Raw genomic sequence first — 23162 nt, 5'->3', positions numbered from 1 at the left:
TTGTGTTTGTGACTCGTGATATGGTGTATCCAATAAATTACTTTTCTTTCCTAATGAGGCCTGCCAGCATTATGGCATGTCGGTCCTGAAGTGTAATCAGACAGCTGTAGGATGGGTAATGAATGCAGCCTGGGCTCGAGTTTGAATTTTGAAAGCAGTTGGCTCTTAATAAAAAAAATAACAATCATCATCATCATCTTTTTGGTTACTCATAAAGGTAAGATCAGGTCTGTCATGCACACTTCTTGGCAACTCAAATTGCACAAACGTGTCTGGGTTTCCACCATGGTGCATAGGTTTTGGAGTATAACACGTTTTCATAGAGGAGCACAAATTTGTAGGACAGTAGTTCTGTGGAATGAATGCATGGGGTACCTCGTCATGCGGTGCACTGCAGAAATAAACGTATGTTTTGTGGAGAAAGATTGTTGTAGTGAAATAAAGAGGACCTTGCATTTCCCTTCCACCTCTTCAAAATTGATTAACCTCTGCATCATCTCAAAGTTGAGGAACATTGGTTCTTATTCTTTTTTGATGAGACAAAACACTTCAATTATGTAGTGAGCTGATTACTTATAATAAATAAATCATTGAAAAATAGACATTACTGGACAGCTATGGCTAATGTCCACTGTAATAGAAAGACCAAGAATGTGGAGTTCCCATGGTGTGATATAAACCATCACTGTTCTAGTCAGTGTAGAGGCTCTTTTCAACCCTTCTAGACTGTTGAGCTTTGCAGCAATAAATAAGACTGTTACACACTTAAGTTGGGTACGCATGGGACCTTATTCAGGTCTGTTCATTAGTGCACATGTGTCCGCACAGGGGGCGATGTTTAGTGTCTGCGCATTTCTGCACAAGTGCAGACGCTGGGTGCGTGCACCCACGGCGAACAAACTGTTCTCTGGGTGCACGCACCCAACCTTGCAGCTGGTGTGCGATGGAGGGGTCGGCAGCCAAGGGTACCCACCCATGGGAATGCCTAGCGTTTCATGGCCGTTCCCGTGAAACCTCTGGGTGTTCCTTTGTAGTCACTTGTGCATGTACTAAAATCCTGACTATATTGTATGTGGCAGCATGCTCCTGGATGTGGATGTTAACGATATTGTTTGATGTGTATGCACTATATCATTTGTCCAGGTGTTCAGGAAGTTCAAGTAAATTGTTAGTGATATTGTACCACTTGCACTGTTGGGTGATGTGTACCCAGCATTAGACACCTATCCATACTATGAAAATTGTTTTACAAAGCACAATTTACAAAAAATTATGACTGCATAAACTGTTTGCCATCTTCTGTTCACTAATTTATTTAATTTCAAATACAATTATATTTTAATATTTTTTCATCAACATATCATAAACATCCACTCACACTGCCCACTTGTGACTGGAGGTGAAGGAAGTTCCAAATACCTACTTATAGTTTAATGTTCTTGGGAGTGGGATGTTGCTATGGGCAGCAATAATAGATTCTATTATCTTCTAGAAGGTGCTAAATAAATAAGAAGTAGATTCTGGTTGGTGCCCATAGCAGCGACCCACCTTTAATAAACCCCTTATTGAGTGGCTTGGTATTTGTTTTATGAGGCTTTCTCTTTTTTTTTTGCTTTTGTGTTTTAATTTAAAAGCAGTTCAAGAAAGATTTTTTTTTTACTAAACTTAGAAGTGAATGAAAAGGATTTTGTTCTGTCTATTCAATAGAATGTATTTAAACATTGTATTTATTCTTCCATTCATTTAATATAATAGTGGTTAATTGGACCCATGTCATTATACAGGAATCATTGTTGTGCCCATTCTTAACTATTTTTATACCCTTACACCAAGGTATCAAGCCTTCACTTCAAAATGTAAGACATACAAAAGCATAAATAAAACAATGTTTTAGGATTAAGATCTAAAAAGAGTATACATTGTTGCGAAGGATAGGATATTTACAGATAACCGTTTTTTTCTCCCCAATGTTTGCTTAAGATAACTGCATGTATATCTAATGCTGGGCTCATACCCTGCAGATATTGTGGTCATACATTCACTGTGAGATGCAGGTATATAAGAGTATATTGGCCTTGATAATAATATATCTTTGTTACCTCTTGGGGAGGAGTCATTTTCAGTGGCGGCTCCAGAGGTGGGGCTGCAGCCCAAATAGGGGAAAAGCACCAACTGCAAGTGAGTGAGTTTGAAATGGCAGTTGGTGGAAGTTGGTGTGGCTTCCCTTCCCTATTTGAATTTTGAATTGTGCTGCAGCCGCCCTACTGGAGCCTCCCCTGCTCATTTCCTTGTTTCTTTGTATGTGAAAGATCAGGGGAAATACCCATTGGTAAGCCACGGCAGTGCATACACTGCCTGATCTGATGACTTTCAACTGAAAAAATATTGTTTTCAGGTGATTGTAGCTCCAGCCTGGACCCTAACCACAGCTTAATCCTAGCACCAAAAGAGACTGTAAACATTCACAATGTTGATATTATGCCCATGTAGAAATTGTGATTGTCAACATTTTGACTGTCAAAATTCTAGTGTCAACATTCTGAATGGAAATCCTGAATCTGCTTTAATGGACCCAATGGACTTTAACGGCAGTTTCACTGGAGTTTAACGGTAGTACCACTGGACTTTAATGGCAATAAAACTGGATTGGACTTATGCAGCAGTATCACTGAACTGGACATATGCAGCAGTATCACTGGACTGGACATTAACATCAGCAGTATCACTGGACGGGACTTTAATAGCAGTATAATTGGATGGGACTTTAATGGCAGTATCATTGGACTTTAATGGCAGTACCACTGGACTGGACTTATGCAACAGTATCAATGGACTGGACATGTGCAGCAGTATCACTGGACCGGACTGGACATTAACGGCAGCAGTATCACTGGACTGGACTTTAATGACAGTACCACTGGACTGGACTTATATAGCACTATCACTGGGCTGGAACTGCAGCAGTATCACTGGACTGGATACAGCACTATCACTGGACTAGAACTGTAGCAGTATCACTGGACTTTAAAGGCAGTGTCTCTGGAGTGGACTTATATACAGCAGGATCACTGGACTGGACTGGACATTAGCAGCAGCAGTATCACTGGACTGGACTCAGCAGGACATTACATGAGTCACGACATCACACCACAGCAGCACAGCACAGTATACCCTTCCTCTCGCTTCTCCTGAGCTGGAGTGAGGAAATTGCGTCACCTGCATATATATAGGGTCCGCATCTTGCGAGATCCGACGGCAGGATCCCATGGTCCAAGCCTGGGTGGGAAATCCCAAACAGGCTCGGAGCTATTTCCAGCTCATTAAAGTAGAGAAAATTATTTATGACTAAAATAAAGTTAAGGTGTGTGATGTCTGTAGAATGCATTCTACTCTAGGAAGATGTGAATAATGATGTGCTATATTACATTCTGGTGAAATCTCTTTACTTTACTAAAAATGAAAATCCCCATCCCATTCATCCCTTTCTTCCCCACCTAACTAAAAAAAAAAAAAAAACGATCATATAGTGGGGAGTATTCAATGTCGGCCGCTATTTCCACCGGGCGGAATAGCGTCCGCCGCTTATTCATTGCTGCCATTTCCGACAGCACTGATGGCGGATTCCAACAAAACAGAGCCGAGTTTAATACAAGACAGCTCTATTTTGAAAGAAAAATCTAATTAAAGGCCGGTTTTAAAAATCCGTGGCCATTTTCGCTGTCACGCCCATTCCGATATTCGAGAGCCGGAACATTGAATTCTGTCTGTCGAGTTTCCGTTGAGCTGGATGTAAACGGATCAGGATTCCGACTGTTTGGACATCAGAATCTCATATTGAACGTCTAAAATAAAAATGAGATTTTATGTCTGCATACCTCTATAAAACCTTTGTCCTCTGTGTCCTTTTACCCCTTATGCCTCCTTATAGTAATGATTGAGCACATCTTCACTGTATGCTTTTTTTGTGTCTCTTGACGTCTTGTGTCTCCGATTTTTGCTTTGATATGTTTGCTCATATTTTTCTCCATAACTTTTTCACATCTACACCTTGACATCTTCTTAGATTTTGCTAAGGCCCTTGATACAGTGCCACACAAGAGGTTGATAAACAAAATGGAGGAACTGGGACTCGGGGTAAGAATTTGTAGATGGGTAGGGAACTGGCTGTGTAATAGAGAACAGAGAGTGGTTGTGAATGGGGCAGTGTCAAATATACCAGTACTAAGTGGAGTGCCACAGGGGTCGGTACTAGGGCCCATTTTATTTAACATATTTATTAACGATATTGGGGTGGGAATACTCAGCAAAGTTTCCAAATTTGCTGTCGACACAAAATTGAGCAGAGTAATTAGATGAACCGAGGATGTCTCTACACTTCAGAATGATCTTAATAAACTAGATGAATGGGCAAAAAAGTGGAAAATGGTTCAATGTGGATAAATGCAAGGTGATGCACCTTGGGAGGCATAACCGGTGTGCTAGTTATAACCTAAGCAGGGAGGCAATGGGTAATTCAGTACTTGAAAAGGATCTAGGATTCCAAATAGATAACAAACTGGGGTGTAGTGCTCAATGTCACATAGCAACAAAAAAGGCCAACAGAATTCTAGCATGTATAAAAAGGGGCATGGAAACTAGGGACTCAAAAATAATTATGCCACTGTACAAAGCATTGGTTAGACCTCACCTTGAATATGGAGTACAATTCTGGGCCCCGCACTATAAAAAGGAAATCATAGAACTGGAAAGAATCCAAAGATGAGCAACAATGCGAATAAAGGGAATGGAGAATTTAAGCTACAATGACAGATTGTACAAATTGGGACTGTTTATGCTAGAGAAGAGACGTTTACGGTGGGACATGCTTAACATGTACAAATATATCAGGGACCAATATATGGAACTGTCAAGCGCCCCTTTTAATACAAGGAAGGACTCTAGGACCCGTGGGCACAAGTTTAGATTAGAAGAAAAAAAATTTTGTTCCATTAGAAGAAAAACATATTTCACAGTCAGGGCAGCCAAATTATGGAACTCTCTCCCTGGTGAGGTTGTGTCGGCAGACACAATAAGGTTGGACAAACATTTATTGGTTAAAAACATCCAGGGGTACAAATAAGAATCATAATCTGTCTTTAAAATATCAGTATTCACTACATAAAACAAGGGTTAAGATAATAAACAAATGTTGAACTACATGGACACAAGTCTTTATTCAGCCTTAACTGCTACTGCTTTCTTTCTCATGTCTGCTCTCTGTGTCTTCTCCTTCATGGTTGCTCCACTATTTTCCAAAGTCTTCTCTCTAACATGGTGAGATTTAGTGGGCATGCCATGTACAACATGCTGCAAGCTCCTCACCATTTTCTGTATTTCCAAATCATTTATGTATTAAAAAAAAACACCATTTCCATTTGCTCACATTAAAGTACATATTTATTTTTCCAAATCTCCTTGAAAACAATTTTTGTTCTGCACATGACTAGATAAAAGTTTAATAGACTGCCATCATTTACCCCAACACCCAGTTACAAGAGCCATCCCAAATAATTAACGCTCTTATTGAAAGCAAATTGTGCACTAGTATATTGATCAAACTGAAATGGAAATTTCTCAGCCATGCCTGAAACTGCTGTAATGGACCCACTTATCTCCCCATGATACCACTAGATAATGGAGAAAGCAGTTGTGCTAATCAAACAGCAAGTATTGAATGCAGTTGATTAATGCTGAAGTACTAAAGATTTTTAGCTATATATAATATATATACGTTTTTTGGTTCTTTGCCATAAATTTGTCTGTTTTGACATAGCCTGTATAAGAATATAACAGTTATCTATAAACTAAATCTAAGATGGTGATGTATCAAGCAATGAAAAGAATAGTTAAGTGGAGAAGTTTTCCCTACATTTATAACATTTGATTGCTCCTGTTTCAACACATTTGCTTCTTTCCATCTCCTGATGTCTGCCTCTTTTTAATATGTTGCAATTAATGTATACTAATGGGCCTATTTATCATCTGCATGATAGCAGTGATAAATACCATTCTAATTGCCACTTATTGCAGTGGACAGCAGGGGAAAAAGGTGACTGCACTCAGAATTTTTTGCTCCTCCAGAAATATCTTTTATGCTGCTTACCGGCCATGTCTACAGCTATCTCTGCTTGGAACATCTTTATTTTATTATCTGAGCATACTACAATAAGTATGCATCTACACATGTTCAGTATAAAAAAAATTCTGCACACAGCCCACTCTATTTCATGCACACAGAAAAGAAGAGTTTTATGTGAGTGTGTATGTATTGATAAGTAATGATTCCAACATATAGTTATTTGCTTAGTTTCCATTGAGCTCCCCCCACAGCTCTGTGGGAGAGCTCACATACTATTCAGTGGCTGCCCATTCGTTTGAATGGATGTTTTGGTAGCGACAGGCAGACAGGAGATTTCAAAACTTCCATTCAAAGGAGTGGGCAGCCACTGAAAGGGAGTTTTGACATTTTCTGCCCCCCTGCCACCACAGCTGCTATCCCCGGAGAGGATACAGAGAGGGCATAGTGACTCGGAGTCGCCACAGCCCCTGAGTGTTTAAATATAATATTTCAGTGTGCATTCATCTCAAATTGAGCAAGGCTCATGGTAATGCTATACAGATATACAATTATGGGGCTGCTGTTTGCTGTTTTGACGATTAATACATTTTGTAGTGTATAAATAATTATAGCAATGTGCATATTTGTTTTTGTAGAGTGCTTACAGTTTTCTGCAGTTCTATTCAGTGGCGGTTCCATAGGTGGGGCTGCAGCACAGTCCAAAATACAAATAAGGGAGCCCCATGGACTGTGTCGCATGAGTATACCGATTATTTTCTGGACGTTTTTTGCTTCAATTAGATTTCAAGCTCTTTTCTATTAAGTTTTAAAGGGATAAACAAAGCACATGCATGTAAGGTGTGGCTATTACTGTAAATAAAATAACTAGGCTGATGTTGTAATTTATGTTTAACTAGCTGGAGAACCCAGCGTTGCCCAGGATTTTAAGAATGTTTGTTTACAAAAATCAATTGAAATAATTAAACACACAGTATTAATAACATTAGTTGTTTCGTTAATTTACGTTAAAGTACAGCACATTATGCATCTCCTGATATACTCTGTGCTGCTGGGGGACCCTGCTACTGCCACTATATAACTCTCAGTGTGTGGGTTCATGGGAGACCCCTTCTCTCCCTACTTCCCCACTTCTCTCCATTTCCCCCCTCTCACCATGCTTTCATTCTCTCACCCTGCTCCCCCTTCCATCCTGCCTCCCCCCTCTCACCCTGCATCCTTATCCACCCTGCTTCTCCCCTCCCACCCTACATTCCACTCTCTCACCCTTTTCCAACCTGATCCCCTCTCTCTGACCCTGCATCCCTCTCTCCCTGCATCCATCTCACCCTGCGTTCCCCTCTCTCACCTTGAGTCCTCTCACAACCTGCTTCCCTCTCTCTCACCCTGCATCCTTCTTACCCATCCTGCATCCCTCTCTCCCACCCTGTGTCCCACTCACCCTGCGTCCATCTCTCCCACCCTGCCTCCCTCTCTCCCACCCTGCATTCCTCTCTCACACATTGCATCCCTCTCACACTGTGTTCCTCTCTCTCACCCTGCGTCACCTCTCTCACCCTGCGTTCCCCCTCTAATCCTGCATCCTATCCCACCCTGCATCCTCTCTCACCTTGCATCCCCCTCTCAACCTACATCCTCTTCCTCCTTGCGTTTCCCCTCTCACCCTGCACCCTCCTCTCAGCTCGCATCCTCCCCTTTCAGCCTGCATCCTCTCCTCTCACCCTGAGTCCTCTGCTCTCACCCTGCATCTCCCCTTTCACCCTGCGTCCCTCTCTCACACCCGGCATCCCCCGTCTCACCCAGTGCCCCTGTCCCCCTCAGTCCTTCCTCCACTATGTGTCCACCCTCTCATCCGTTGTCTCCTAAGAACATGGCCCTTGTGATTGACCACGCCCCTTTTTCTGCGCACATGCCTTCGGCGTGTGTAACAGTACTCTCTAGAGAGGACACTAGAGGACACTCATTTTCCATAACCCCACTTCAACCACTGCACGGTAGATGCAACCCTGAATTTTGCTCAGTACAGAGATTATCGACAATCAGTGTGAGTCGTACTGAGCATATGTTGTGATGGGCTTGTATCAGTGGGTGTGATCGGTGATCTTGTTAATTGGAATGAGCGTAAAACAAAAATTGTGGTTTTTAAATCATTAAAAATGAACCGTAATTAATATTAAATTCAAATTTTTTTGTTGTTGCCTTGGCCGTGTTTTAATACGGTTGTATGTCAAATTTCTTGGCTTGTAAACTAGATTTGTATAGAAAGATAGAAGGACTAATTTTCGCTTTTATGTAGTAAATTATATTAAATGCATTTTAATTCCATTCTGCTACAATGTACTCCCCTTCTGCATCCGTACTCAGGGCTGCATTCTTATTTTCCATGGTCACACATTATTTGTCAGCTGTCTGAACAGCTCCATAATTTTATTTTTTACCTCAGTAATTTCATTGTGAAGCGGGCAGGATGAAGATAAAATCAGTTGAAACCCTTCACCACAGGACATATGTCATTTAGCCTCACCAACTACCCTCAACTCACTGACATTTCCCATCTTGGGGACAGGGCCTGACAACATGACAGCTCTATACCCGCACACAGATGTGACATGGTGCATCTACTCTCTGTGCTTCTTCCATAGGAAACGGTGATCTAGCACTGCAAACTATTTCTCAGCCAAAAACAGCTTAACAGAGCGCAGTGTGGGTTGGTTCTTTAACCTGATGGATGAAACCATTTTGCACAACTCTGGCCACTTTGTTTTGAATTTGGATTGAATAAACCCCTGCACCATCGTCAAATTCAAATGGGAATGCCTAGCATTTTCACATTAAGAATTCACATTAAGTGTCTCCCCACGTTGTTCTACAACCCCCCCCCCCCCCCGCACTGCTAGGTGCGAATGGGATGGCGAATAATCAATTAGTTTTAAGCAATTTAGACTGTAGAGATTTATCTCATAGGACGTTTTCACCAACACTTCCATTAATTCTAAAACTATCACACCTTATCAATGAAGATTTAATCCTATTCATTATCCTTATCAAGAAAGCTTGTTATGCATACTTTTGCAGTTCATTTGCATATAAATAGAACATTGGGTCATGGCATCAATCACTACTTATTTATACAAGTGTTTGTGTCAACCATAAACATGTATGTATATTTGTTACATAATATACAATACCACTGTTTTAATAAATATAGTAAACAGTCTTTATTGTACAGATTTACATTTACACTTGGCACGCACCCATGCACTGTACTGTACAGTTAATTTGGTTTTACTGTTTGAATTTTTTGCATCCACTGTCTTTACATGTTCTTTTCAGTATCCCTCACTCTAATGATGTGTACCAGTTTGATATAGACGGCCGCTGGGATCCGGGATTGAACAGAAGGGAGGGAGGATACGGCGGGAGGAAAGCGCGAGGATGGTGCGCAGGGAGAGGGAGGGGGGGGGGTGCTGCAAAGAGCAGCATGTAACTGCCTTCGATCTTTCAGATTGAAGCAGAACTAGACTTGCCAGGCGAGTCTATTTCTGCTTTCAATCCCGGTTCTGCGGGACCACGCATCAGGATCGAATCTGCATCAAAGGCAGTTAACATGCTTCGATTTAGGGTCATTTTTTTATCTGATTTTTATTCTATTTTACTTCTATAAGCAAATTCGAATTGAACATGAACCTGACTAGAAGCATGTGTACGGGGCATAAGTATATGCCATCATCGTAAGCAACAGAGCAAAATATCCAGCACCCCCTGCAGCAAATAGACTCTGCTGAGACTCAGACATCTGATCCCCTCAGCTGTATACAGTGGTGGCATTTGGAGATAGGGTTAAGGGTTTAGGGCTGGGGTGCTGCTTGACTGAAGGTGAGCATTTCATTACAGTCACCAAAGTGATATTGGGTTTAAGACACTGGCAGGTGGTTTTATATAAAACAAGTCTATAGTCAATAAATACATAGCTGATGATTGATATAAAGAGCATTACATGGGTAGGAAAAAATGCATATAGCATTTGTTAGGCCTAACTGGCCAAGGGTCCAGGGGCTTGGTTTAATCACGCATGGCATGGCCATGCCTCCTTTTTTGAAAAATGTAACCCCCCTGTCCCCAGAGCTGAACAGATAATGGCCCTTATTCTGATCGGTGCGGATATTCCCGCATTCTTACGGTGCGGTCCGCACGCCACGGTGTTCTGCCGCGTGCGGCCATCGTCCGTAGAAACGCCCACGGGTCCTCCGCATTCGGACGGACTCACTCTTTAAGAACAGGGCGTGTTTACGGACGACATACAAACCATGCGTGTGCGGGAGAAACACTCCGATTCTGCACGGTATTACAGAGTATTACAGAGTATGCTCGGGAATACCGCATCCGAACGGGAGCCAAGCGGTGCTACCGCACGTAAGCGGAGTATTTACGCCAAACAACCCACTATTATGTATCTTCTGCAAGACATCACATGACCCACTTATTCAAATACCTATCCTCATAAAAAACTTCTTATTTGGAATTGGAATCAATTAGATGCCAATATATCCTTACAAGCATGCCTAACACATGCATTGCACACATTAACCCTTACAGCAATTGAAGTGCAATGGTTTCAATTAAAGCACTGACAAGCGTCCTATTAGTGAGTAATGAGTAAAGGAGTCGATTCTATTGGGTTCAGGTGTTAATGCTTGTAGTCATTAGGCGTACGTTCGCCTACCGCATGAACGAGTGGTGTCCGCTAAGCAATAGTACACTTGTGGACACCGCACATTTCTGCCCTTTTTGATCGCGTGCATTCGGAGTGCTATCCGAATGTACGCCCCCCAACATAAGTGTACTCCCCCGTATCCGCCCATGTTTCCGCCCCGTTTTGCCCACTTTGAAACTACGCCCATGTGTCATTCCGCATGACGCCCATAATACGCCCATATTTTCCGACTGATTGCGGGGAACAGTTTTGGACGGGATTTGGCCGAACTGGTACGGAGTCAAGGCGTGGCACATGCGCGTTGCGTTCTCCACGCATGCGCAGACGCCGAAAACACGCGATCCGAAAGTATGCGGTAAAGTCCGCGTCAATCAGAATAAGGGCCAATGCCTTGCGCCCCTTAGCCATGGTTAATTCAAGTTGGAAGGTGGTGGTGGTGGTGGTGGTGGGGGGGGGGGGGGGGTAGTATGATCACTCCCTCCCCACTACCTATACAGCAACGTACAGAGGCTCAGCAGCAGCCTCTCTGCAGCATACTAACAACATGAAAGCACATGCTGCTGCTGTACAGTAAAGAGGGGGAGGGAGGAACTTGGCTCCATCAGGTCCGGGTGACTAGTACCCCCCCCCCCCCCCCCCTCTTGCAACCATGACTGTCCCACATTGTTGGATCTGGAGTCAGGGCTCCCACCGGACCCCATTGCATGTTCCGGAAAAGGGGGTGCGACCTCTGAGAAATTCACGTGACCTTGTTGGAATGTTCACAATCGCGTTGTCATGCCCTGTTTCGTCGCTGTTGGGGCATGGCTAGCACTCTGTGAGCTGATGTCCATGCTCCCTGTTCCATCTGTCTGCTGAATAGAAGCTGTATGCATGCGCCCCAGGGACAGGCAGGACTTGCCACCTGCCACCCTCACCACGGGACATTGGTAGCTGTGAGTAGGACACGGGATGGTCACAAAAAAAGGCGACATCGGGACAGTTGGGAAGTGTGTGAAAGACAGGACTTTTCTCCAAACTGTTATTACTATTGGGAGGTGTTTTCCACCCAGCACTGCTGCCTATTCATTAACCTTCATATAAAAATGATATAAATGCATTAATCACTCACCTACGGTAAGATTGATTACAGAGCTTTTATATTTTCCAATTCCTTTTGCTTTGGTGACTAAATAATAACATTTATGTTCATGACAGTGTGCACATCAAGCACTTTGTAAAGTAATCAGAATTTTTTTTGACAGATAAACTATTTTTTAAAAGCTTTTTGGGCTATATTTATAGAAAATTGAATATGTATAAAGCTTTCAGTAGATTGTTGCCAGGCAGGCACTTAGTATAAAGCATTATGGAGAGAGTTGAACCTTGAATCTCTGTCAGATATAAAGCAGGGTTCAGAATTTCTTATTTTGCAATATGTTCAATATTATTGATTTGGTTTAGGATATTTTATATGTTACGGCACAACACTTTAAATAATGCAACTTATTGAGAGTATTAAAGGGTCTCAATATGACGTTTTGTAAGTACTTATGTATGATACACACAAAAGGAATATTTTTTCATGTACAAACTGACAATCGCATTTTGTTTGCTATGCATCCTGCCACTCTCCGCAAGCATATTGGAATTTACATCCCCACCCCCAAATTTTTATTTCACAAAGGACAGCTTTTGTGATATGAGGTGTCCTTTGCAATGATAGGACTTCCTGTGCATGGCCCTTATTCTGGTTGGTGCGGCCAGAGCCGCACACGGGGCTCCGGCCGCACAAACCAATCCCCGCCCACCCTACGGATCGCCACGGCCGTCCGTACACGGACGGCTGGCGATCCGCATAAAAATGGTGGAGGCGTACGCCTCCACCATGGTGGGAGCTGCCCCCTGCATTCGATGGTCGTCGACCATCGAAGGCAGGTCCGCACGCCGCGGCAGCTCCCGCAAGCTGAGACCACACGGACAATCGTCCGTGTGGTAGCTTGTATGGGGGCTGAAAGCTGACATCCGGCGACGTCAGCTTTCCGCCCCCATGAGTTGCGTCATGGCCTCATTACCATGCATACGCCCCGCGTTTGCATGGGAACGCCCATGAAACGCGGGGCGTACACATAGGGAAATGAGGGCATGATGCCTCTCACACCCCTATACGCCCCCTTTGCGGCGGACGAAATACGTCTGCGGCGAAGGGGGCTGCACATGCGCAGATTCACCTCTGCGCATGTGCAGAGTAAAAACATCGGCGGTACGGCCGCACGCGGGCCGTACCGTCCGATTTAGAATAAGGGCCCATGTGTTGACTACCGCGCATGCCGTGGGGGTGCTGGAAGTACCAAGGGAGTTTGTTAACAAATCAAATGATATGGTCCAGCATTTATGAGTTTTGTACTGCCTATTAGTCTTAGGGCGGGATGTACTAAATCTTACCGCTCCATATACATCCCTATTTTGCGTCCGCACTTGCTTCGTGCAATGTATTATTAAAGTTTCGATGTGCTGTTGAAAAAAAAACTCCGCCGGCTTCAGGTCTCGCGTAGTTTCTGGCGCGGCAGATCCCCTCATTGATTCCTGTGTAGCTGAAGCGTCTGTGAGATGTACTAACACTCGCAGCGCTCAGCTTTGTGTGGTAATTATTCGCCTTGTATTTCAGGCGTTATACTCTGTATTATCTCATGGGGGTTTTTTTGTGTCAGAAATATATTAAACTAGAAGGTTTTTTTTTTATTTTTTTTTAAGATTTGTCTTAGTTAATAGGGCTGTTGTTTGTCTTGTGGGCATCTCATTAGAATCTCATTAGAATGTATTTTGCTGGATAGCCATGGCTTAAGGCCACTAGGGCGACTTGTCCTTAGGACAAGTCGCCCCCGACTTCCCCCTGAGCTTCCCTGGCTGCACTTGATGTGCCATTTTTTACATGTGATAAATCGTCTCGATTTATCACATGTAAAAAACCCGGGGAGGGGGGGGGGGCTACAGAGCAGGGCTGCTGGTGGGAGCAGGGGGGGCTGGCGACGCTGCGGGGGACACAGGCGGCATAGAGCCGCAGAGGGAGCCGGGAGCTGTCAGTGCTAGAAAAAAAAGCCTATACAATGAATGGGCAGCCTGTGATTGGCTGAGCGCTCTCTCAGCCAATTGCTGACAGGCTGAGAGAGCGCTCAGCCAATCACAGGCCGCCCATTCATTGTATGGGCTTTTTTTTTTTATTCAGTACTGACAGCTCCCGGCTCCCCCTGCCCGGCTCTATGCCGCCTGTGTCCCCCGCAGCGTCCCCAGCCCCCCCTGCTCCCTCCACCGCTGCGCCGCCCCACTAGGTCCCAAGTCGGGTGGTCGGACGTGCAGCAGTTCCGATCACCCGACGCAGATCCGATGCGCACGGGACCGCGCATCGGATCTGAGGTGACATCAAAACTAGCCGATTTTGGTCCGATTTCGGCCAGATCCGACTGATCTGGCCGAAATCTGACCAAAATCGGCTAGTGTATGAGGGCCTTTAGGGTAATGAAGACAATGTGATCTTTGTTTGGAATGTTTGTTTGAGGTTTTGTCAAATTGCAAAATCGTGTTTGCTTTGTAGCAGATAAAGGTGTCATTGTTAAATTAGGGCCAGGGATGTTGTTAGGGTGAGGGGTGGTAGGGCTGAATTGATAGGCACGTGTGAGGGGTGGTAGGGTGGTGGTGATGGGCACAGTAGGTTGCTACGGGTGAGGGGAGGTAGGGCGGTGGTGATGGGCAGAGTGGCGACTGGGAGTAAGAGAAAACCGCACTACTGCGCATGACAGAAGTAAACGTCACTGCGCATGCACAGAAAAAAAAAAGGCAAAAATATTCCGACCAAGATCACAGATAACGCAGACATGAAGATAGGAGAAAAAAATGATACATAACGCGGAAAACTCCGCAAAAAGATTGCGAAAACTACACGAAAAAAACTACTACACTACACTACAGAAATGCGAATAATAGTACATCCCGCCCTTAGAGAGGCAGCCAGTTTCCATTTACTCATGCTGCCATTGCAATACTTCTTCCTGGTTCCCTCCTTCATAGGGGTGCACTGTCAGTTGACCAAATAGAAAACATCCCCAATCATCAGTGAATTGTTGTGCATGTCAGACATACTGGCAATGGACCATTCTAGATGGTTAAACATGTTGGAAGGCCCGCATCCCCCTCAGTGCACTGACAGCTACAGTATGTGATACAACTTACTGTAAAGGTTGATTTATGTCAGTAGAATGATTCTACCACCTTATCTGAAAAAAGCACACAGAGATTGTCAGAACCATTATCCTATAGCCATCTTATTGCTCAGGTATCCAGCAGGAAGTCTCACATTGCAGTAACGGAATCTTTACATTGGTGCAAAAAAAATTAAAAATGATTCCCTAGCGCAGTCATGAAGCTGGAAGTTTGGGAACCACCGCAATAGCAGGAATAACCAATAGCTGCCTCTCCTGTCACATCACCCTGTGACTATTCTAGATGCAAATACAGATAAGGTAAAGCTAAATGTGATTTGCCAGAGAGTGGTCAGAAAAATCCAGTGACTGTAGACTAGTATCCAAAGCAAACGAAACTAAACAGTATTGCTCCAAACTAAACAGTGGGGGCAGATGTAACATTTTGCAGAGAGATTTATATTTGGGTGGTGTGCATTGTAAAAATAAAACTGTCTAATGTGATCTGTAGGATACACACAAAAGCAGACAGTATTTAGCCTGCAGAGAAACAATATTCTGTAAATGTATTTGATCCTCTTGCATAGCAACATGGTTTGTTTCAGGCACAAAGGGCCAAATGTACTAAGCTTCAAAAAGTGATAAAGAGGAGAGTGATTAAATACCAGCTGATTGGCTAGTAGTTTATTACTCTCCACTTTATCACTTTTTGAAGCTTAGTGCATCTGGTCCAAACTTATCTTTTTGCATTATTGTATCTGGTCCAAATAAATGTTGCTTTATTTTCTGGCTTATTTTGTATATATTTATGTTACATTCATTGTAACCATCTAGATGCCTTATTTAAATGTTTACCCTGCTGGCAGCCACTAGAGGACGCTATTCAATTGTAGCTGTGTTTGGGTGCCTCCAGCTTGCTGTGGCTGGCATTTCAGTTTACACCTTCTGGGACTGGCGTGCTGGAGTCCGCAAAAGTTACCAGTTTGAGCGATCAAACGGGACTATTTTGCCCTTTACTTTGATTGAGTTTTACATAAAAAAAAAAAAAAATTGCATATCACCCTGTGATCTCCTATTGTTTTACATGAGAGATTGGGCACGTTATATAATTTGAATACAGCACTAGGGGCCTTAATCAAGTTCACTCTTTCTGACAAAATCCTTCTTAGATGGACAAAACTATGTGCACTGCAGGGGGCAGATGTAAAATGTGCAGATATATTTAGATTTGGGTGAGTTATTTTTTTTCTGTGCAGGGTAAATACTGGATGTTTTATTTTTCAACTGCAATATAGATCTCACTTTGAAGTAAAACCCCACCCAAATTCTAACTCTCTCTGCACAAGTTACATCTGCCCCACCTGCAGTGCACATGGTTTTGTCCATCTAAGAAGGAATTTGTCAGAAAGAGTGATCTAGAATAAGGCCCTAGGTGTCATAACATTAACACTATAGTTACCTTTTTTACTCTGGTGACATTTCATTTTACAGCTATGACATCATAACATTCAACATTGTGATGTCTGCATCATGACTGAATACCATCCCCAAGGATTGTGATAAAATACGAGGGTGGTATCCTGAGTTTTGTCTATATGCATACCAGCATATCCTCCAGTCCAAGCAACTAATCCTTTTTTTGATTTTATACGAATCTTTCATATGATTCATATCTGAAATAAAAAACACATGCTAAGAATCACAAAGCCTGTGTTATTCCACATTTTATAGGGTGATGCAGTTATAATCACAGAGGTCGGGATGCTGGCTGATGGAATCCTGGTGCCGGAATGCCAACTGCTGCCAGTACACTGCAACCAGAAGTCCGACATGAACTACTATGCTGACGCTGGAATCCAGCCAGCATACCGAAATTTAGAAGAGAGAGTTAGGGTTAGGCTGCGGGGCGGGAGGGTTAGGTTTAGGCAGCGGGGTACAGGGGTTAGGGACAGGCCCTAGCAGGGAGGGACAGGGTTAGGCTACAAGGTGGGTTAGAGGGGTAGGTAGAAAGGGTTAGGGCACTGTAGGGATTCCCCATATTAATATGCCGGTGAAAGTCTTTTGACCGCCACCATCCCCACAACATATGTATCCCTTTCAAAGAAAAGTGCAAGATGTGCATATTTTAGCCATTCCATGTTCTTAGGCAACACAGTTGATAGAAAATCTTTACAGGATACATACACAAATAAGTGTGTATAATGTATGGTAAAAAATAAGAACAATATTGTTAAACACCAGACACGGTGCGTATGCCTAATGGTTTAAAGGACATATCATTTAAAAGGCAAAAACCACATTGTCTAAACATCCTAACAGCTGATGTGTGACCTTGTGCATGCATGCAGTTTACCACTTACTTAGCTAAACCTGAAAAAAGACTCTGAGGGCGGTATTCAATGAGCCTGATTCGCCATGTTTTTATGGCGAATTTGTGCTGTTTGGCGAATTTTTTACAAAAACGGTGAATCACCCTATTCAATGAGCAGATGGCGAATACATTTCAAGGTTTTTTTCGCCATGATTCACCGAGTAGCAATCGCTATCTTTTTATGGTGAAGTGGAATGTGAACTTTTAAAATAAAGTGTTTTTGTTTTTTACATTTGGTGTCAAAAAATCGGGAATTTTATTCTGAGGAGGGGCATGCTATTTTTATTCATGTGCTGTAAGCACATGAATATATATTTAATTAAAAAAAAAAAATATATATATATTTTTTTTACACAGCAGCCAGCAGGGGGCGCCGGAGCCGAGCCGCTCATTAGATATTCATATATTCACTGCACCCGATCGTTATCAGGTGTAGTGAATATACCCGGTCCCCTGCTGGCACCCCCGGGGGGGCAGCCTGTGCTGCCTGGCACCCGGGGAGCCCACCTTCCCCCCACATACGCTCTGGGGCAGGCAGAGAGACTTCCATCTCCCTGCCTGCCACCGTCCTAAGGCTCCCTGCGGCATCGCCGCAGGAGCACAAATTCGCCAGTCAGGGGCAGTGAGCCCCTGACTCGTTGAATACCGGAGCCGTCGAGGCTCCGGAACGTGGCGGGCAGTGGCGAATGTGCAGCGAATCCTAAACAGGATTCGCTGCACGTCGCTGGTATTCACATTGAATACCGCCCTGAGACTTAGGTTTGGCAGAAAGTGTTAGCTGTATTTATTATTGAAGCACTTTAAACGTATTAATTTGATTATAATGAATTCATTAATGGTGGCCAAGAAAGAACGGCTAAGTATTTTAGCTCCACCCACAACTGGCCCATGTAATCAACCAATTCCCTAACAACAAACGGTATCCGCTCAGCCTGGCTTCTACATTGACTGCCCAACTGTCCAGGTGGTGTCGCTATCCCTGACCGGGTGATCCAGTAAAGGCCTATAGTCAACGAAGGTGGGCACACTGAAAAACAACTATATACACCGAATCATCATTTAACAAAAACCTTAAATCAATTAACCTGCCGTTCTTTCCCTGCAAACAGCCAATGCAATTAAACACCACCCACCATCAAAGAAAAAAGAGGAGGGAGGGCGGGAAACTCAGGAAAAAGAGGAAGACTCCTCCTCCTCCTGCAGCTAATATCCCCAGCTAAGTTTGCATTCTTATTGCCGAGTCACATGCTTTTTTTAAGGCTCACACAGCCTTGGATGTTTAACCCACTACATGCCTAATGCAGTCATTCCGTTATTCTTTTGAATACTTGCCTCACGCATAACTGCATGTCACAGGCATGTAGAGGTGACTTACAGACTTCCACATCTGTACGAAATAGCTAATATGCTTTTTTTTTTCTTTTTTTGGGGTTTAAAGGAAACCTATCTAGAAAAAGTCATATTTCAAAGTTATCCAAGCAGATTGCAGATGCCAACAACATGCACAGAGGATAAACCATTTGCACAAATTATCTGGTGGGATACATTAGGAATGCACTTGCTTAGCAGTCGTTGCTAAATGACTCATATGTCAGAACATATGGTGCCAATCAGATGTAGTCTCTGTGGTAATTTCAGAGCCACCCCATAATCTTATTGTGTGTTGGATTTTACTCTAGGTACAATTATTCGCTGACATTTGAGTTGTTCCTTTTTCATAGCACATTTAATATAGGAATAATATAAATGTTTGTAGTGCAGGAAGAATAATAAGATACATATGTACAGATTCTGACAAATTTGTTGGTACCCTTCCACAAAACAATAATAATAATATTTTTTCTCTGAAAATAACATGAAAGTGACAAAAGTAAGTTACATCCATGATTGTTCATTCCATATTTAACATGAATCAGACTTTGTATTTGATGTTTGATTTAACATAATATATGAAATAATAATATGGCAGGGACATAAATACTGGGACCATTGACCTAATATTTGTTGCAAAGCTTCAGAGGAAATCACTGCAATGAAAATGTATCTGTAGCTCTCAAGGGGCCTTATTTTGGTTCATTCTTTCTGACAAAATCCTTCTTAGATGGACAAAACCATGTGCACTGCAGGGGGGGCAGATGTAACATGTGCAGAGAGAATTAGATTTGGGTGAGCAATTTTGTTTCTGTGCAGGGAAAATACTGACTGCTTTATTTTTACATTGCAATAGATCTCACTTTGAAGTAAAACCCCACCCAAATCTAATTCTCTCTGCACAAGTTACACCTGCCCCACCTGCAGCGCACATGGTTTTGCCCATCTAAGAAGGATTTTGTCAGAAAGAATGAACCAAAATAAGGCCCAATGAGACTTCTGTACCTGTATGACCAACTCTTCCTTAGCAAACTGTTGCAGCTGTCTCAGGAATGATGGGTGGCTTATCCAGACTACATGTTTCAGCTCTTTCCATAGATGTTTGATAGGATGCAGGTCATGGCTCACAGAAGACCGGTTCAGAATAGTCAGATGTTTCGTTTTTATCCATTCTTGAATGCCCCTAGCTGTGTGTTTTGGATCATTTTCCTGTTGACAGACCCATGACCTGTGACAGAGTTTTCTGAATCTGGGCAAATGTATCTATGCAGAATGTCTTGAAAGTCTTGAGATTTATTGTGCCCTGCAGAAATTCAAGCCCACAGCACTGAAGCAGACCCAAAACATAACCAAGCCTCCCCATGATTCACAGTAGATAAGGTGTTTTTTTTTTCTTTGAAAGCTTCAATATTCTATGAACATGAACCTGACACCCGTTGTGACTTATCTGAGTATGTCCTTTGTAAGTTTTCATTGGCTATTTTCCCCCATTCTCACTATTATTCTGCGTTATATGCTGTTAATTTTCCTCTTGCCGCCTTGTCTGGGGAACTTGGATACAGTCCCATGGACTGCAAACTTCTTAATATTTGCAGGTGTAGTCACTGTAATTTAAGCTGCTTGTACATTGTCTTATAAACTTTATTTTTAACATGCTTGTCCATAATTTTCTTTTCTGTGGTTATTATAACACGGATAATTCAAGCATGGTAAAGTTTCATAACCAAGCATATTTTCCTTATAGAAAAACATGTTGTAAACACCGGAGGATATCACAGAGCCCAGTGTCCAAAAGGAAAACTACACAATCCTCCATTAGCAAGAGAAGAGAGAGAGAAGCCACCATCCAATCTTCTTTGTTTTCTCTTTTTCTCTTTCCCCATTGGGCAATACAGTCAGGCCTGAAACTTTATAAAGCTAAAGCTGGAAGATATCCCCCAGTAGAGAGGTGGGCTCTCCGGGTGCCAGGCAGCACAGGCTGCCCCCCAGGGGTGCCAGCAGGGGAACGGGTATATTCACTACACCCGATCATGCATATGTAATGATCGGGTGCAGTGAATATATGAATATCTAATGAGCGGCTCGGCTCTGGCCCCCTGCTGGCTGGTCTGTGTAAAAAAATATATATATATATATATTTTTTAAATTAAATATATATTCATGTGCTTACAGCACATGAATAAAAATAGCATGCCCCTCCTCAGAATAAAATTCCTGATTTTTTTTACACAAAATGTAAAAAACAAAACACTTTATTTTAAAAGTTCACATTCCACTTCACCATAAAAAGATAGCGGATGCTACTCGGTGAATCATGGCGAAAAAAACCTTGAAATGTATTCGCCATCTGGTCATTGAATAGGGTGATTCACCGTTTTAGTCAAAATTTCGCCTTACAGCACAAAATCGCCATAAAAACATGGCGAATCAGGCTCAATGAATACCGCCCTATGATAGCTCCCTTACACTGTAATTACTGCCTCCCCACTCACTCACTATCTCTCTATCACCCCAGCCTTCCTAGTCACCTACTATCTCCATATTACCCTTGCCATCTCAGTCATCCACTATCTCCCTGTCACACCAGCAGCCTCTGTCACTCCTGCCTCCCCAGTTTCCTACTTTCTCCTTGTCACCCCAGCCTCCCCAGTTAAACACTATCTTCCTGTCATCCCAGCCTCCCCAGTCACCCATTATCTCCCTTTCATCCTAGCCTCCGTAGTCCCCCATTATCTCCCTGTCACCCCAGCCTCCCCAATTACCCACTATCCTGTCACCCCAGTCACCTACTTTTTCCCTGTCACCCCTATCAACCCAGTCACCCATTATCTCCCTGTCACCCCAGATTTCCAGGTCACCTACTATCTCCCTGCCTCCCCAGTCACATTCTATATCCCTGTCAGCCCAGCCTCCCTAGTCACCCACTATATTCCTGTCACTTCAGCCTCCCCAGTCACCCACTATCTCCTTCACCCCTGCCAACCCAGTCACCCATTATCTCCTTGTCACCCTAGACTCCCAAGTCACCTAATATCTTCGTGTTACCACCCAGTATATCCCCATCACCCACTATATCCCTGTCACCCCTGCCTCCCTAGTCATCCACTATCACCCTGTCTCCCCCAACCTCTCAAATTATCCACTATCTTCCTGTATCCTTGGAGGTACTATAGTGTGACCATGCTCTTCCTTGTTAGACCACTCTTACCTGTATGTGTGTGTGTGTGTGTGTGTGTGTGTATATATATATATATATATATAACTATTCCTTACCTCTATGAGGTGAAGTACCACCAGTGACCATTAGAGGGCATGTGACAGCTTAAAGTAAAAGTACATTGCAGAAGTCATTTTGATGGGCTTTAACTAGTTTTATATAAACAACATAAAAACATAAATCTTTGGTACTTATGTAGTATCTGGGCTGCCGATTTTTTGATTGTATGCCTTAAGTTAAGGCATACAATCAGATGCGATGCGATGCGATATCGCATCGCACCCGACCATATCGCATGCGATGCGATGACCCGATTTTTCCATAGGATTCAATGTTAAAATGGACTGAGTCCATTTTAACATGGAATTCAATGGGAAAAAGGGGTCCTTTTCATACCCCTACTATCCAAGTGGGCATGGAGTTGGATATAAACCTGTGGCGAGCATAGCGAGCCACCGAGCCCAAAGCGTGGCGAGCGAAGCGAGCCCCGCGAGGGGACGGTATTCTGTGTCCCCTCGCGGGGCTCGCTACGCTCGCCACGCTTCGGCCTCGGTGGCTCGCTACGCTCGCCACAGGTTTATATCCAACTCCATGCCCACTTGGATAGTAGGGGTATGAAAAGGACCCCTTTTCCCATTGAATTCCATGTTGAAATGGACTCAGTCCATTTTAACATTGAATCCTATGGAAAAATCGGGTCCATCGCATCGCATCGCATGCGATATGGTCGGGTGCGATGCGATGGACCCGATTTCAAAATCGGCGGCCCAGTTACTACATAAGTACCAAATCTTTAGGATACAATTTTGAATCTTGAATTAAACTATTTCTATGGGAAGATTTTATTTTAGCTAGCTACTGTATAGTAGCTGTATTGCAGCATGATTGCTAACTATATTAGCTGTATTGCAGCATGATTGCTAACTATAGTAGCTGTATTGCAGCATGATTGCTGCATCCACCATGCCAGATAATCTATTTGGAAAATACAGGTGGATACATAAAAAATGCAGCATACAGTATGACATAATGTAAACTACTCTGTGATAGTCCTGTAAATTACTGCAAAGGTGGGTATGGCACCATATTTATAAATGCATTTTTCATGTATTCTTTATTTTGGTTTTACTTTTAACAGATCTAAAACATATGAACAATTCCAGAACTTAAAATGCAATAGTCACCCGCACATATTGTGG

General features: G+C 43.1%; 1 protein-coding gene across 4 annotated transcripts in view; it reads left to right on the top strand.

The window, feature by feature from the left end:
• The window catches only part of SASH1 (SAM and SH3 domain containing 1), an 893545-nt gene that overhangs the window by 4957 nt on the left and 865426 nt on the right, over nt 1–23162 (top strand). The gene's annotated exons all lie outside the window — the stretch shown is intronic.

Source organism: Crinia signifera, chromosome 3 (genome assembly GCF_055691185.1).
Source record: "Crinia signifera chromosome 3, ASM5569118v1, whole genome shotgun sequence".
Lineage (NCBI taxonomy): Eukaryota > Metazoa > Chordata > Amphibia > Anura > Myobatrachidae > Crinia > Crinia signifera.
Note: the sequence above shows the minus strand (reverse complement) of the source record. Positions and strands in the feature narration are given on the sequence as shown.